Genomic DNA, 16,387 nt, shown 5'->3' with positions numbered 1-16,387 from the left:
ACCAATCACACCACCAACCCTAAACCATAAACAAAATGCTCATCAAGAGAGCTTGGATCATAAACAAAGATTCAGCTTTTGTCCCAAGAGTAAACCATGAACAAAATTCTCATCAAGGATCATGGATCAGTAAACAGTAAACACAATTCTCATCAAGAGACCATGGATTATAAACAAAGATCTCGACTTTTGTCCTGATAGTAAACCGTCAAAGTAACTTTTTCTCTTCACAATAGAATCGAATATGAAATGTGAGATATAAAACTACTCTTCATAATATCTCGCTTGAATTTTGAGCCATGAAAGTACCCCCATTTAGAGGTCTCAAAACAAAATTTATGTGCAAGTACTCAAATTAAACATTTGAAATAATTCCTCATCAAATACACCTATATACATTTGCACAAAACCACCTCCTTGGGTCTCTATTCTCTGAAAAGGAGAGGCCTTCAATAAGCAGAAAAGGACTAACCTTCAGAGAGTGGTATATCCCAAGTAGGACAAACCCAAGACTCCCAAGTAGTATACTTGAGGAGGATTTCAAACTTAATATTCTCTATTATAAGTGCTCACAACATATTATAATGACTAGCTCCTCTTCCAAGTCATTTGCTGTAAACACTATTTCAGCTTTCACTACTTGTACCTCTTAAATCTTTCAAGCCTCTTTCAAACATGTTTCAAAGCTCTCAATAACCATACAATCTATGCACAAGAGAGTCCATGCATACATGCACAAGACATCCAAATGCTTCATGCACGCATGTCTTGTCCATAAGGTCCATGCACAAGACATCCCAATGCTTCATGCCCAAAACACTCCATGCATGCATACCTTGGCCATAAGGTCCATGCAAAAGACATCCAAAATGCTTCATGTACAAATGTTACCATTAGAAGCTTCTGCAGAAGATATCACCTTTTTCTTTCACAATAGGAAAATTGTCAAACATGAAAATAAGTGAAAGCCTATCAACATCAAACATCTATACTATATATAATTGAGCTTAAAATTTTCAAGGAAGGAGAGGGCATTCATGTGTCACTCTCTCCTTCATTACAAGAACCTTAGGAAACATTGTGTTTGAAATGTAAAAGTGAAAAGTAAGTAGCAAGTACTAAGTAAGTAGCAAGTACTAGATGGTAGAAAATGAAAAGACTTAGTTTTGACTTTTCAATTCTATCAAAAAGTCACAATACTTAGTACTATATATATAGTATTGTACTATATTATTTATATATATATATATATGTGTGTGTGTGTGTGTGTCTGTGTGTGTATAATTTAAACTCTTTAGCAAGGTCGTGGAGTTTCATTCCACCTTCAATTTTGAAGGGTGATTATTTTTGTTTTTGTAAAGGTTTTTCTACTTCGTAGCTTGGGAAAATAATGAGCAGCGAGATGTGCCATGCTTCGATAAGTTGGTTCGCCTCAAACGTGTGTGTGTGTGTGTGTGTGTGTGTGTGTGTGTGTGTGTGTGTGTGAGAGAGTGAGAGAGAGAGAGAGAGAGAGAGAGAAAGAGAGACGTATTCCTTATTTGTTGTAGCTCTGTGTGTGTGTGTGTGTGTGTGTGTGTGTGTGTGTGTGTGTGTGAGTGAGAGAGAGAGAGAGAGAGAGAGAGAGAGAGAGAGGGCCAATCCCATTCAATCCTGTTAAGGGGTGTATATGTCTACTTCTGTTTGAAAGAGAGAGAGAGAGAGAGAGAGAAAGAGTGCCATTGATTGGCCTTGGCGCTTGACAGAGAATGTCCCCCCCCCCTCCTTCCCCCACCCCCGGCCGTCCCCTCACCAATGAACACAACCCACCACTTACTTCATGTACAACTTCTTAAATGTTGCCGCAACAAGCCTCATGTAGTCTTCTCTATCAACACCCCCGGGACTGCCAAAAGCTAATTTGCCACGAGCCCCACACCCTTATACAATGTCAATCCTCTGCTGGCCAGGATGCAAAGACTCTGGATCCAATACATGTCCCACTCGCCACAAGTGCTTGCTGAGCCACATACTCCTCTATCGCTGCGTGTCTGCCACCCTTGATCCCGACGACCTCATTTTTTGTCTGCGGCCCTCCACACCACGAGAGAGAGAGAGAGAGAGAGAGAGAGAGAGAGAGAGAGAGAGAGAGAGAGTCCCACATCCGTCTCCACACTTTCTTCATCTTTTTTCGGCCAGTCAGCGGATGCTACAATGTTGAGAGCTCCAACATGACCATCCAGGCTTTTTAGCTTCCCAACTTTTCACATCTTGAACTCCTAAGATAGGCAAGAAAAAAGGGGTTCTGCATGGGGACATGTGGCATTTCCTGCTGCTACAATTCTCACGGCAACGATCGTGCAAGGCGGGTCATCGATTCAATGTTGGGAAAATGTGTCTCAGCTTAATATATTGTTGTTTTCAATTTCAAAAATGCCGGTTGAGGGAAAGGGAAAAAGGATAAATTCCGTCCCAAAATAGAGAAAAATAGTGTGAAAACCTGCAAAATAAACCTAATTTTCCTCTTGGAAAATTAAAGAAAAGCAATTTGTATCTTTGAAAAAATGAAGTTTCCACAACACTTATGTGATTGCATTGGAGGATGATCATTGCCAGCCAAGGGTATTGGCCTTGGTCTTGGAGTTAGCAATCCTTTGCTCATTTGGATCCTCCTTGGTGTTGCATACCTAATGTGGGACCTTTGCCTCCCCCTAGAAATGATGACTCCGATCCCTTATTGTAGGGTTGCCTCCATGTCATTTTGCTTATATTTAGAGCTTGGTCACTTTGAAATGGCTAAATAGCCTTCCAACTTTTTTTGCAAGTCAAGAAAACCAGTTGCTTCAAAGATAAATTCTTGATTTGACTGAGTGATGAGACAGATCTTGAGCAGGTTCCTGCTAACCGAGAGGGTCTCAAAAGTCCCCATGTGAAAGGCTATGCCCATTTGGAGGCTCTTAACTACCACGATTAGATAGGTAGAGAGAGAAGAGTCGGCTCATGATCAAGCAGAAAGCACGCTCGCTGGTACACGTAACCGTGCTCTTAGCCTCTCACATGCTTCATTTTGATACTACAAACTAGACATGCAGCCTGAGAGAGAGAGAGAGAGAGAGAGAGAGAGAGAGAGAGAGAGAGAGAGACGTTTTTCTTCCTACTGACATGGTTTGAGACCCGTTAATCTTGAGACCAACTAATCTCGGCTCTTAGCTATTAAGTGTAGGCAAACCTTATCCAATCCAAACATTGTTGGCAACAAGTTGTCATGTTGCATAGAAAGTTAGAAGGAAGAGAGAGAGAGAGAGAGAGAGAGAGAGGAGGAGGAGGAGGAGGAGGAGGAGAAGAAGAAGAAGATCACAAGAGACCTAAAAATTTTAGCTAATGAATGTTGATTCTTGAACTCAAGCGCTTGAAGGCTCACATACTTATACAAGGAGAGGGGGACATAACTTTTAATATCATAGAAACAATCACAATGACTTCAAATGTTAACGAGAGAGCGAGAGAGAGAGAGAGAGAGAGAGAGAGAGAGAGAGGAGAGAGAGAGAGAGAGAGAGAGAGAGAGAGAGAGAGAGAGAGAGAGAGAGATCATCCTTAAAGATCAGATTGACCTATGGGACCAAGTACAACATGTAACATGCTTGAAGACTATGGATATAAGGGTGGTCACTGGCAAGTTGAATCCATGAGGTGGCTAGGTGAGAAAGGTATGTAGACCATGGTATGGGCTAAAATGTGGGTAAAGCAGGTTTGATGTGATCAAAAGGTGAGCACTCATGTAGGGTATGATGATCGCACTCTCAAATTGTTAAGGGATTTAATTCGCATACAAAAAGAGACTCTCCTCCATGTAGTGCCTCAATGCTCTGTCTCACATTTAAGGGAGTGGGAGAGCTAAGACAAATGGCTGCTATGGTATAAAATATGGGTAAGGGCAAGCATGTGAATGGTTGAATACAATCTACTCTCTCAAAGAAGAACATGCATGTGTGTATGTGTGTGTGTGTATTTTGCAGCAGGCCCTTTCTTTTAGCATGATGCCCAAAACTCTTGCAAAGAGAAATGATTGAGTGAACTTTTCTGCTTTCATTGCCCTCACATTTCAAGATGCCAATGCTGCTCAAATGTACACAAACAAACAATATGCACCTTATATTACTAGCTTGCTTATGGTCAATTGCAAAAGACCTCAACATCCATGCGACGAGTCTTGGTAGATGCAAGTGTACATGCTAGCTAGATTGAGTGCAATCCAACCTGTAAATTTTAAAATTTACTTACATATAGAGACAAAGTTTCTATAGCCGTGCAATTACCCCCAGGTCACACACCCATTATGAATGGTGCCTTTGAGAAGCAAACAACACACTGCTCACCAAATCAGTTGTGCATAGCAATGACAAAGTTTCTTCTACTACTATGTGGTGTAATGTTGGCATGTTGGGTCATGGCTGGTACATACATCCTAAGTGCCAACAAATAGCAGTTGATGACTGTGATATCCCAAATTCAAGACCAAAACTACACGAGAGAAGCATGGGAGAGCTACTATCATGACCAATGCCTTGATTGGTAAGGATGGTGAGAGGGGATGCAAATGCATCTAAAGATCGTCGTTCAATGCAAACACTATATCCAAAGAAGGATACCAGCTCTCTATTAGTCTATTTAGAGGGCCACTACCACTCACCAGGGTCCCATATCAATTGTGTGAGGGGACATCTCTAGCCTAATCGCAAATTTGTTGCCTCCTTAGAGAGAAACATAGGATGTTAAGACAATACATCATGTGGAGGGAGCCCATGTGAAGGGAGCCCATTACCTAACTCATTCCCAAGAGACCCCAAACTGACCTAATCATTCTTGAACTCAAAACACACACACACACACACACACACACACACGGATAGAGAGAAAGAGGGGGGAGGGACAAACTTGCCATGATTGGGAGGAGTATGTTGGAGCTTGGCATGACCAACTAGAAGGAGATTTGTCCTTGGTCAATCCACAAGAATGTGGAGAGTAACTACAGTTCATTAGTTGTTCAATCTTACACTCAAAAAGGTAGACATAGTGTTGATCCAAAAGATAGATTTGTGCTTGGTTGATGTGAATGTGGAGGTCAATTAGAACTTGTGTGTTGTCATACATTGTCATCTAGAAAGTAGTTATAGTGGTGGTTGATGCACAAGCGTATTAAAGAGATGTAAAAGCTCACATGAGAATCATAGGCATTTTCCCACATTTTCTCTCCCTGTGAAGGGAAGGAGAACAATGGTTGTTTCAATTGACGCACATGTAGCCACGGCAACGCGCAGGTCACATACTAGTAGAAAACTAAACCAGTCATTGTCAAGGCCTAAATTGTAAATAGCCTCAAAGTATTTTCAAAGTGAATAGCTTCAACTACAAGAAAATCAGACCAACGCCCAAAACTCTCATTTCAAGCCCCCAAAGAAATTTTCTTTATCATCATGACATAAAAGAAGCAAATCTCATTGGGAAGTTGTGCCTAGAGGCACACTTTTTGTTTTTGAAGACCATAGACTACTTCCATCTTCACAAATCTATTCCATTCTAACATCACCATATATGAAATTAGTAAGACACATACCTTGAAGTATTGAATTCTGTGCCTTGGCAGATCACAAAATTGACAAACGATAAAGCCAAGGAGAGAAAAGTTGTACCTTCATTACACAATTCACAAAAAGACATTAGAGCTTGCAAGCGTTTGCTTCTTTCCCAACAAAGAGTACGAGCACATGAACCCTACCAATCTTGCCACAACTACGGACTCGCGTTCATAGCTTATGAACTCCCCATGCGCTATAGTTGAAGGAATGAAACAAAGCTTGCTAAAAATGAAACAAAATATAACGAAACAAAGACTCTTAGAAATGTGCCTAAAAGAATGACGGGATGATGATAAAAAAATATTAAAAAACACAGAGGAGAGCCACGCTAAGCTAGCTTGAAGAAAACAGTACTTACAAAGAGAAAAGATAAGCATACGCTCTACCAAAAGTCAAGAAGTGGAGAGTGGTGTGTCCGCAGAAGGTTATATAGAAGAAACTTCACCCAGCGTCCGATTTTTTTTGGGGTTGCCATCTAATGGCTCACCCACCCTCGTTACACCCTTGCACCTACCATGTGTTTTCCCTCCATTTGTAGGCGCCTTTATTTCTAAGCCAAACTTCTTTAAAGTTTCCCTCTTCTTTTGAGTTTCTCTCATTTTGTACCATTTTGGTCACGTTGTAACTTTTTCTCCAAGCGGGCTTTTTCCACCAAATTTTGATATGTTATCAAGCAAAGCGTCCTCATAAGCCCAAAAGTTTTTTAAAGAAACCCCATAAAAAATTACTAAAACGTTTGGTGCTTTCCAAATGTCACTTTTGAAGCCACTTTAGTGGCTCAAACACAACCCTAGAGTGTATTCTAGAAAGGGTGATTGAAGATAAGGAATACATTCCTGAACCCTTCCTTGAAGAAACTCTAGTGCCATTAGAATGGACACATGAGACATATTCTAGCAACCCTAGATGTGTGTGCTATTTTGGATGGTCCCACGACAAAGTTTTGCGACAAAGATGGTTATGACATGGTTCCATACTATATGGTTAATGTGGTAAATAGGGAAGATGAGGAACCAGTCTCTGAACAACCCAAAAGAGATGAATTGGTGAAAGTAGACAAAGAGGAGTTGTTTTATGACTCTCTAGAGCATCTTGAGTGAGATGAGGACGCAAATAACAAATGCTCTAACAACACTGTGAACAAGAGAAAAGAATAGCGGATATCACATTCTACAAATTTCCAAATCAAAAACCTAGACATCAACAACGCGATAAGGAAAAGAGGCCTGAGCATAGAGCTAGAGAGAATCCGATGCCTGGAATATGAGGTAAAACACAATTTATGATGCTTGTAAAAACTAAAGATTGTGTTAAAGACAAAATTTCTTGGAGATTCTCTAGAGATCCGGATTTAAAGATGCAAGACAATATAGGAAACCTGAGAAAACAAACTCAAAATTCTGGAACTAAACAAAACCCAAGAAAACAAAAGAGACAGAACTAGACGAGTACAAAGAAACTAAATGGACCAAAGTTGAGAGAAAGAAGAAATACAAAGAGTTCAAGAAAACTTTGACGGAAGTGTGGACGGAAGTGTGGACAACGGGAATAGATAGTGGTGAAGAAGAGGGTGAGAAAAATGATGATAAAGTGAGCGTGCCTTCCCACTACAAAAAATTCACTATCCAAGATAGAAAAATAGTGAAGACACATACGGGAGAAAAAGGACAAGGAGTCATATGACGGGCCAGAGGACACAAAGAAGATAGACTTGGCAGAACCAGGAGAAGAGCCTAAGCCAGTCTATATAAAAACTGATCTGATTTTGAAGGAAGAAGAGAAGCTCATAAGTCTTCTCAGGGAGTACAAGGACGTGTTTGCTTGGTCATATAAATACCTAAAAGGAGTAGATCCGACAATATGACAACACATGATCCCATTAAAACCTGATGCAAAGCCTAGCAGACAAAGACCGGACACGTATAATGATACATTTACTAAGCGTATCAAGGAAGAGATTGATAAACTGAAGGAAGCTAAGTTCATCTACGAGATAGAACACATTGACTGGGTATCTCCATTTGTGGTAGTGCCTAAGAAGAATGGTAAACTCCAAGTGTGTTTTAATTTAAACAAGGTTAATGTAGCCACAATAAGGGACAATTATCCCCTACCTATCACTGATCATGTTCTAGAACGAGTGGTAGGCAAGCGGGAATACTCCTTCTTAGATGGATTCTCTGGCTACAAGCAGCTTGCAACAATCATGCCAGAAGATCAATATAAGATGGAATTTGCCACAAAATAGGGTATATATGCGTGTAGAGTCATGCCGTTTGGATTCACTAGTGCCCTTGCAACATTCCAGAGATTAATGCACATGCATTTAAAGAATACTTGAGGATATTCTTGGAAATTTAAATGGATGATATATGTTTACACTCTCTCTTAAGAGATGAACATACGGAACACCTCAAAAAAGTATTCGAGAAGTGCATAACGTATATGATCTGACTTAACCCAGAAAAGTGCATATTCATGGTTAGACAAGGCTGAATCCTGGGATATATTTTCTTAGAGAACAACATATCTATGGATTTTGATAAAATAAAAGTGCTTATAGAGATGCCTAGACCAAACAACACAAAGCAGATACAATACTTTATGGAACATTGTGGTTATTACATGAGGTTTATACACATGTATGTAGTCATTGTTCAACCCCTGTATAGACTTATAGTAGTCTTTGAATGGACGGAGGAGTGTGAGGAGTCATTTCAAAAGTGGAAGAGTACACTCATATCCGCTCTAGTATTAAAAGCACGAGATTGGGAAAATATCTTTCATGTTCACATCGATGCTTCAACATTTTCTATAGGATGCATCTTGGCTCATCCAAGAGAAGGAAATATGGATTCCTAAGTTTGTTATGATAGTGCTAAAAAGAACTACACTACCACTAAGAGAGAAGGGATAGGGGTGATATATGATGTTAAGAAATTTTGGCATTATCTCTTTGAAAACTAGTTTTGTGTTTTTCATTGATCTCATAAAAAACCCTCTTTTACCTTGTAAACAAACCATGCAATAACAAAATAATTATCCAATGGTTTATCCTGTTGTTGGAGTTTGATTTTATAGTAGTGGTTAAAAAGGGGAAGACACATCTTTGAGCAGATCATCTTTCCAAATTGCCAAATGGAGAACCTCTAGAAGGGGTAGACGATGACATTCTGATGCCATATCTTTTTAATGTTGAAGTGGTACTCAAGTGGTCTCAGGAGATAGTCAGTTTACTATCCTAAACGAAAGACGATTCGACAATCCAATAATTTTCAATAAACTGGCGAACATTTGTATCATTTAGGCTCATAAAACATTTTACAATTATGCATAAATTTAGAAGAGTATGATTGTTGTATTTTAGAAACACATGTTCAAGACTTGGCATTTCATTGCTCGCAAACAAAAACATATCAGTTCTTGAAACAATTAGGAGTTTATTGACCAAATATGTGCGTTGATGTTCGTGAGTATGTTACTAACTAGCTACATGCAGATCTACACCACCAAATAGAACATGCAACGTTGTTTCAGGTAACAATTGCACTAGAATGGAGTCAATATATAATTGACTACCTAGTAACAAGAAAGTTTCTCGAAAATACCTCTAGAGCATGTCAAAGGGCTATAAAAATAGAGGCTCAAGACTTCACATTGATTGAAAATCAGCTCTATGAGAGAGGAAAGGATAATTAGCTCAGGATATGTGCAACAAAAAGCACGCATTTGCCAATCTTAGAGCAAGCACATGGAGGAATAAGCATAGGCCATTTCTTGAGGGTTAAGACAACAAAAATTTTCTTAACCACTAGAATATGGTGGCCTACATTACATATGTACATTGAAGAATGTGTTAAAAGATGTGATGCTTGCTAGCGAACCAAAGTGCCAATAAAGAGGGATGAGATTCCTTTAAGGCCAATGATGGGAGCTAGGGCTTTCACTATTAAGTGGGGTACAGTTTTTGTAGGACCAATTTCACCTCCTGCTTTACAGGACTCACACACAATATATCATTGTGGCCACTGACTATCTCCCTAAATGGGTTGAAGTTAAATCCACATAGCAAGCTGATGCAAGGACCACTACACAATTTCTATATAACATGACTTTGTTAGATATGGTCTATCGATAGAACTTGTCAGTTATCGTGCACACATTTCATTAATGAAGTTATTAAAATATTCTACATGAGTTCATGGTAATTTACAAAAAGTCTTCTCCATACCATCTGCAAGCTAATGGACAGGCCTATGAAAAAACTTATGCATTGTGTTGAATAAAATAGTATCTGATTCAAGGACAGATTAGTATCAAAAGTTACACTTTACATTGTGGGCTTATAGGATAGCTTATAAGACATATATTGGAACCAGACTGTATAACATGGTGTTTGCAAAGTCTTAGCGTTATCCTCCCCATGAAGGTTTTAATCCCAATGCTAAGGCTAGATAACAAACCAGACTGGACATGCCATGAATTGTCTTTGAGAATAGACAATCTTGAAAAGCTAGATGAGCTTTCACTTGAAAGCCGTAGCTTTGATCTATGCTCAAAAAAGAAGTCAAAAGGATCAAGAAACTTAAAAAGCGAGGGATGGACCCTTTGTGATCAAAGATCTATCACCAAATGGGGTTGTCAAGCTTTCTACACTAGATGGTGAAGAAATGCCCAATTGGATTAGTGGATGTAGACTTAAAAACTATGTAACATTTAATGGCCTAAAAACTTGTGTGTAGCGGAAATTAGCATGAACATAGTGGGCATTTCATTAGAATAGATTCCTAATGAGAATTACAACAGTGCTTGGGTGGAGAGAGCAACAAAAAGCATAACACCTAGTTAGATAGAATAAACAATACTTTCAAAAGAGAGAGAAATTAAGCTATTGACAATAGTTGAGGACCGGATTTACATGGAGCCGGTGTCCCCCCTCCAAAAGGCTTTGTATTATGGTTTCTCCCATCAAGAGAGACATTGTACAAATACAATTCTTTGTGTTCCTTCAAGACTAGCTAGTGCAATGAGGATGAAAGCATCATGCACTAAGCAAAACACTTATCAAACATAACAACAATTCTCTCCCGTCTCATACCCAAGACCTCACACACCTTTGAAGATGGTGAGAGCTAGCAGGATATGAGAGTAGATTGAGAGGAAGAAGGAGTATTCTTATGAGAAAGATGTACATATCCTCACATAATCACTCATATTAGCATAGCTTAGCTTATTAATTAGCATGGTAGAGGAGATGAGCATGCATTGAAGCTTGGCTCTTGGTTGGATTTGCATCACAAAGCCAAGATTTGTTGGTGTAGGCCTCCCTTCTCACAAGCTTGGAGTAGGTGGTAAGCTTTCCATTAAAGCTTGAGAAGGAGAGAGAGTCTTCTTTACTTCATACATGAGATTGTGTGAGAGTGTGTGTGATAATGCCTTGCAAAAATCAGCCCCCTCTCTCTCTTGGTCGACCTCTCTTGCTATTTGCTCACGCTACAGTCTCATTGGACCTCCCTAGGGCTAGCCAATGATAATTAAGTAGTATAAGTGATAGCCTTCTGACATGTGTCCCCCTTTGCCCTTTTGTGAGAGCTTTATGTAATTAATAAATGCAACTAAACTCTCATTGGACCCCTTTGCCTCCTGGCCAATAGGAATCAGGAAAGCCATTGGGATATTGAATGCTCATTGGATCCCTTGGGAGACTGTCCAATAGTCTTCTAGAGAGCTTAATTCTCATTGGTTCTTTTATTAAGTGTTTTTAAATTAATGAAACTAGATTTACTCTAGCCTAATCCTCATTGGTCCACCTCCAAGGCCATCCAATAGGAATTGGGTATACCTTGTGGGCATCTCGGCTAGGGAGCTGACATGTGTCCCTCATTCCCTTTTTGTAAAGGGAGCTTGTGTGTGTGTGTGTGTGTGTGTGTGAGTTTCTCTCTCATCCCCTACTCCCAAGGCTCGCCCCCTCCTATGTAGGGATTGATAAAGACTTTTGGGACACACACAAAGCACCAATTCCCTCCATGCTTGACCTTTGGACACAACCTTTGAATTTTGGAACCTTAGCATTTTGGAAGTCTTAATGGGCTGAACCTTAGGGTCTTTTAAGCCCATTGTTGCACATGGCTCTTTTGCAGATGGCCCCCCCTTTGGATCCCTATTGTGGCCGGTCTGCTAGCTTAACCAATATTCTAGCTTTTTCTCCCGTGGCACTTCCCCATATTAACTGATCAGTTTAAGATGAGAAAATCATTTAGGAGAATTAGAGATTGATTATTATGACATTACCTCTATCTTGAAATCATAGTCGTCCTCGACTATGGGGTAGAGAAGATAAATCTATCACATGGTCGTCCTCGACTATGGGGTAGAGTCCTTTTCTTAGCAGGCTCTCTTGATATCACATGGTCTTTGCAGGTAGTCGATTAGCTTTCTGCACGTTTCCATCACCCGGTATAAGGAAGGTATGTCTTCTAACTTTACTGACTTTACTTTTATGTCCTTTTGGATTTGTAATATAATAGATTATGAGCTCTCTGATCATCCGCTTGCACATTGAATTATATTTTTGATTTTGATAAAGATCTAAGTCTCGAATATTTTCAAAATACAATTTTTACATTGTATTTATTTGCACCTTAAAAAATAGATTAGTTTTGTTGCTAATTTTTAGTTATTGAGTCAAAATTACAAAAAGCATAGGGCTTGTTAAGCTCTCCAATCATCCGCTTGCAAGTGGATGATTAGAGAGCTCAAACACCTACTACGGTTTAAGTAGTAATATGAAATTGTGATTCAAAGCGTACTGTTATCTTGAGAAAGAGGTTGGTTTAAATGGCTATCTTAATATATTGCATCAAAATTACAAAAAATATAAGAGTTGTTGAGCTCTCTGATCATCCGCTTGCAAGCGGATGATCAGAGAGCTCAAACACCTACTACGGATGATTAGAGAGCTCAAACACCTACTACGGTTTAACTACTTATAGGAAATAGTCTCTTGAAATTGTGATTTGAAGTCTATTGTTATCTTGAGAAAGAAGTTAGTTTTGGTATAATTTTGTCCTTAATCTCCTGTGGAGGCCTTTATAATAAAGGTGGATAAGTTTATTTTGAAATTTTATGAAAAAACAAAGGAGGCTCTATCAAAAAAAAATTGTTTCTTATACTTAGAATAATTTTTTTCTTTTGATAAATCTTTAAATTTTGATTATTTTTTACTTTGAGTGTAGTTATTGAGTCAAAATTACAAAAAACATAGGGCTTGTTAAACTCTCCAATCATCCGCTTGCAAGCGGATGATTAGAGAGCTCAAACACCTACTACGGTTTAACTACTTATAGGAAATAGTGTCTTGAAATTGTGATTTGAAGTCTAGTTATCTTGAAAAAGAGGTTAGTTTTGGTATGATTTTGTCCTTAATCTTCCGTGGAGGCCTTTATAGTAAAGGTGGATAAGTTTATTTTGAAATTTTATGAAAAAACAAAGGAGACTGTCAAATTTTTTTGGTTTCTTATACTTAGAATAATTGTTTGCTTTTGATAAATCTTTAAGTTTTGAATATTTTTTTACTTTGAGTGTAGTTATTGAGTCAAAATTACAAAAAACATAGGGCTTGTTAAGCTCTACAATCATCTGCTTGCAAGAGGATGATTAGAGAGCTCAAACACCTACTACGGTTTAAGTAGTAATATGAAATTGTGATTCAAAGCGTACTGTTATCTTAAGAAAGAGGTTAGTTTTAATGGCTATTTTAATATATTGCATCAAAATTACAAAAAATATAAGAGTTGTTGAGCTCTCTGATCATCCGCTTGCAAGCGGATGATTAGAGAGCTCAAACACCTACTACGCTTTAACTACTTATAGGAAATAGTGTCTTGAAATTGTGATTTGAAGTCTATTGTTATCTTGAGAAAGCGGTTAGTTTTGGTATGATTTTTTCCTTAATCTCCCGTGGAGGCCTTTATAATAAAGGTGGATAAGTTTATTTTGAAATTTTATGAAAAAACAAAGGAGACTCTGTCACTTTTTTTTTTTGTTTCTTATACTTAGAATAATTTTTTTCTTTTGATAAATCTTTAAATTTTTGAATATTTTTTTACTTCGAGTGAAGTTATTGAGTCAAAATTACAAAAAACATAGGGCTTGTTAAGCTCTCCAATCATCCGCTTGCAAGCGGATGATTGGAGAGCTCAAATACCTACTACCGTTTAACTACTTATAGGAAATATTGTTTTGGACTTGTGATTTGAAGTCTATTGTTATCTTGAGAAAGAGGTTAGTTTTGGTCAAAACTATATAAAACATAGGACTTGTTAAGCTCTCCAATCATCCGCTTACAAGCGGATCATTAGAGAGCTCAAACACCTACTATGTTGAAGTACTTATAGAAAATAGTGCTTTGAAATTTTAGTTTTTGTATCACAATTATTGGACTTGTTAAGCTCTCCAATCATCCGCTTGCAAGAGGATGATTAGAGAGCTCAAACATCTACTATACACTAAGTACTTATGTAAAATAGTACCTTGAAATAATGATTTCAAGAGTATTATTATCTTGAAAAAAAGATTAGTTTGGGTGGCTATTTTAAACTATTGTATTAAAAATAGATAAAACATAAAAGTTTTTGAGCTCTCTGATTATCCGCTTGCAAGCGGATGATATGAGAGCTCAAACACTTACTCTACACTAAGCTTTCAATTTCATTGTTGTGTAGAAATTTTGTGTTGAAACAAAATAGACTGTCCATTTTTTTAGTTTTTTATACTTCAAATATTTTTTTGGTTTTGCCAAACATCTAACTTTTGAATATTGTATGATTTTTATAGTGTATTTAATGGTGCCCAAGAGAAAGAACACAAAAAGAAAGATCCATGTCTCTCAACATAATAGTCATGATGTGAACATGAAGTTGCATTCAAAATGTATTTCTAAAAGAATGATAGAACAAGAAGCATCATCACATGTACGTCCTTTAGACACTACCCCTAAAAAGAAAAAACACATACGTGACACAAAATGTGTTTTCATTGATGATGAAGCCGAAGTGGATGAGGATTCTAATCATATAGAAGTTATGTATAACCCATTGCCATGGTTTATAGCATTGACTACTTTTACTTTTGCTATTTTTATGATTTAGGTTTTTTTTGTTTCTTTTTGTAGAGGCTAATTTGGATGAAGAAGGTCTTGATGAAAATGAAGAGGTGAGTAATGATAATGATCATGGGAGAGAGGATGATGGTAAATAGAAGAAACATTCAAGACAATTGTGCAAACAACTTTCTCTTGGCTTGATGAATGATGTGTTGAGTCAGTTTTATGTAAAGAAAAGGACTACGCCTCCTCATGTTCCTCTATGTAGATTGGTGGCTCATAAAGCATTTAGATTTGCCATCGATGATGCACAATGGTTGATACCTTCTTTTGACTCATCTGCTTATCTTGAAACTATGGGTCATTTTCTTGTTTCCATGGAGGGTGCTAGAGGAGAGACAATGCCAGTGACAACAAGCAATCTTGAAGAGTGGGGACCTACCTGTATGGTGTCAAAAGAATGATGAGTTTGAGAGAGCTCTTGGAAAAGTGGAATGACCTAAGGGATAAGAAATTTTTAGTTTGGGATAATAACCACAGGTTGAAGACATGGTGGAGACGTATCAAAGAAAGTATGTCATTTTCTTACATTTTCTATTTTTTTTGTTGTGAATGATGCTTCTATATGAATCTTATAGTTGTTATTTTAATATATAGAGTACTCCAATAATGAAAAATACCATATGAATGTGAGGTGTCAATTTATACAAGTACCAAAGGCAAAGGATGTAGAGCTTCTACCCACCCTAGACACAACCAATGCGTAAGTGACTTTAACATCGCTTTACTCCATGAGAAGGAAACGTTATGCCTAACTATTCACTTCACATAATTTATTGTTGTGAATAGGATTTCGAGAGCTCATGTGACTCCAAAAATTGCTCATGAGGTATACATGTTTCAAAAATTTGGTGTTGCCAACATAGAATCTATTCTAGATAGATTGACACCCGAAATGAGGAAGTGCACAGAAGTTGAGATGAGTGTAGAGGCCCAATATTATCATGGTGTTCCTCCTTGGTATAACTCTCCTTGTGGATTGATTTCACAACTTTGTTTGGAAGGTGACTACTTTCTTTTTTCTTCCTTCCATTTATAGTTTTGTGTTTTGCTTGATGGTTACATAATTAATTTATGATGTAAGGATGAATTTCAAGCATTCCTCTCTAAAGAAAAGGCAAAGATTGAAGCATTTGGTTTAGATGAGTCCAAGAGGAAGAAACATTTAGATAAAGCTACTAGAGTGGAGGAGGAGGAGGAGGAGCTCAAAGATAGAGGCTACAAGTATCTTTGCATTGCAAATCCCCATAATGGAGAGGATTTCTTCAAAGTGTTGATTGGTATAAAGTGGGAGGATACAAGAATCTGTAAAATTACAAGAGACAAGTTGTACTGTCTTACAAGTTCTAAAATCTCTCCTGAAAGGTATTTTGGATGCATTTATTTGTCTATATTTGATTTTGTTCAATGTTTTCTTTAAGTTTAAGTTTGTATGTCTTGTAGGAAGAAAATATTGCTGCAACTCATAGTCTGACAAAGTCCAAAGACCCCTTATGTCCTCAATTTCAAGATTATAAGGAATTTTGGACTTACATGAAGAAAGAAACATATTGGGCTCATATGCACTCTGAGGCCTCTCTTTTAATCCAAAAGATACAAGTTGAAGGGCCAC

This window comes from Adiantum capillus-veneris, chromosome 13 (assembly GCF_014529385.1).
Source record: "Adiantum capillus-veneris isolate H3 chromosome 13, ASM1452938v2, whole genome shotgun sequence".
NCBI classification, from domain to species: Eukaryota; Viridiplantae; Streptophyta; class Polypodiopsida; order Polypodiales; family Pteridaceae; genus Adiantum; species Adiantum capillus-veneris.
The sequence above is the reverse complement of the archived record's forward strand: the minus strand, read 5'-3'. Positions refer to the sequence as shown.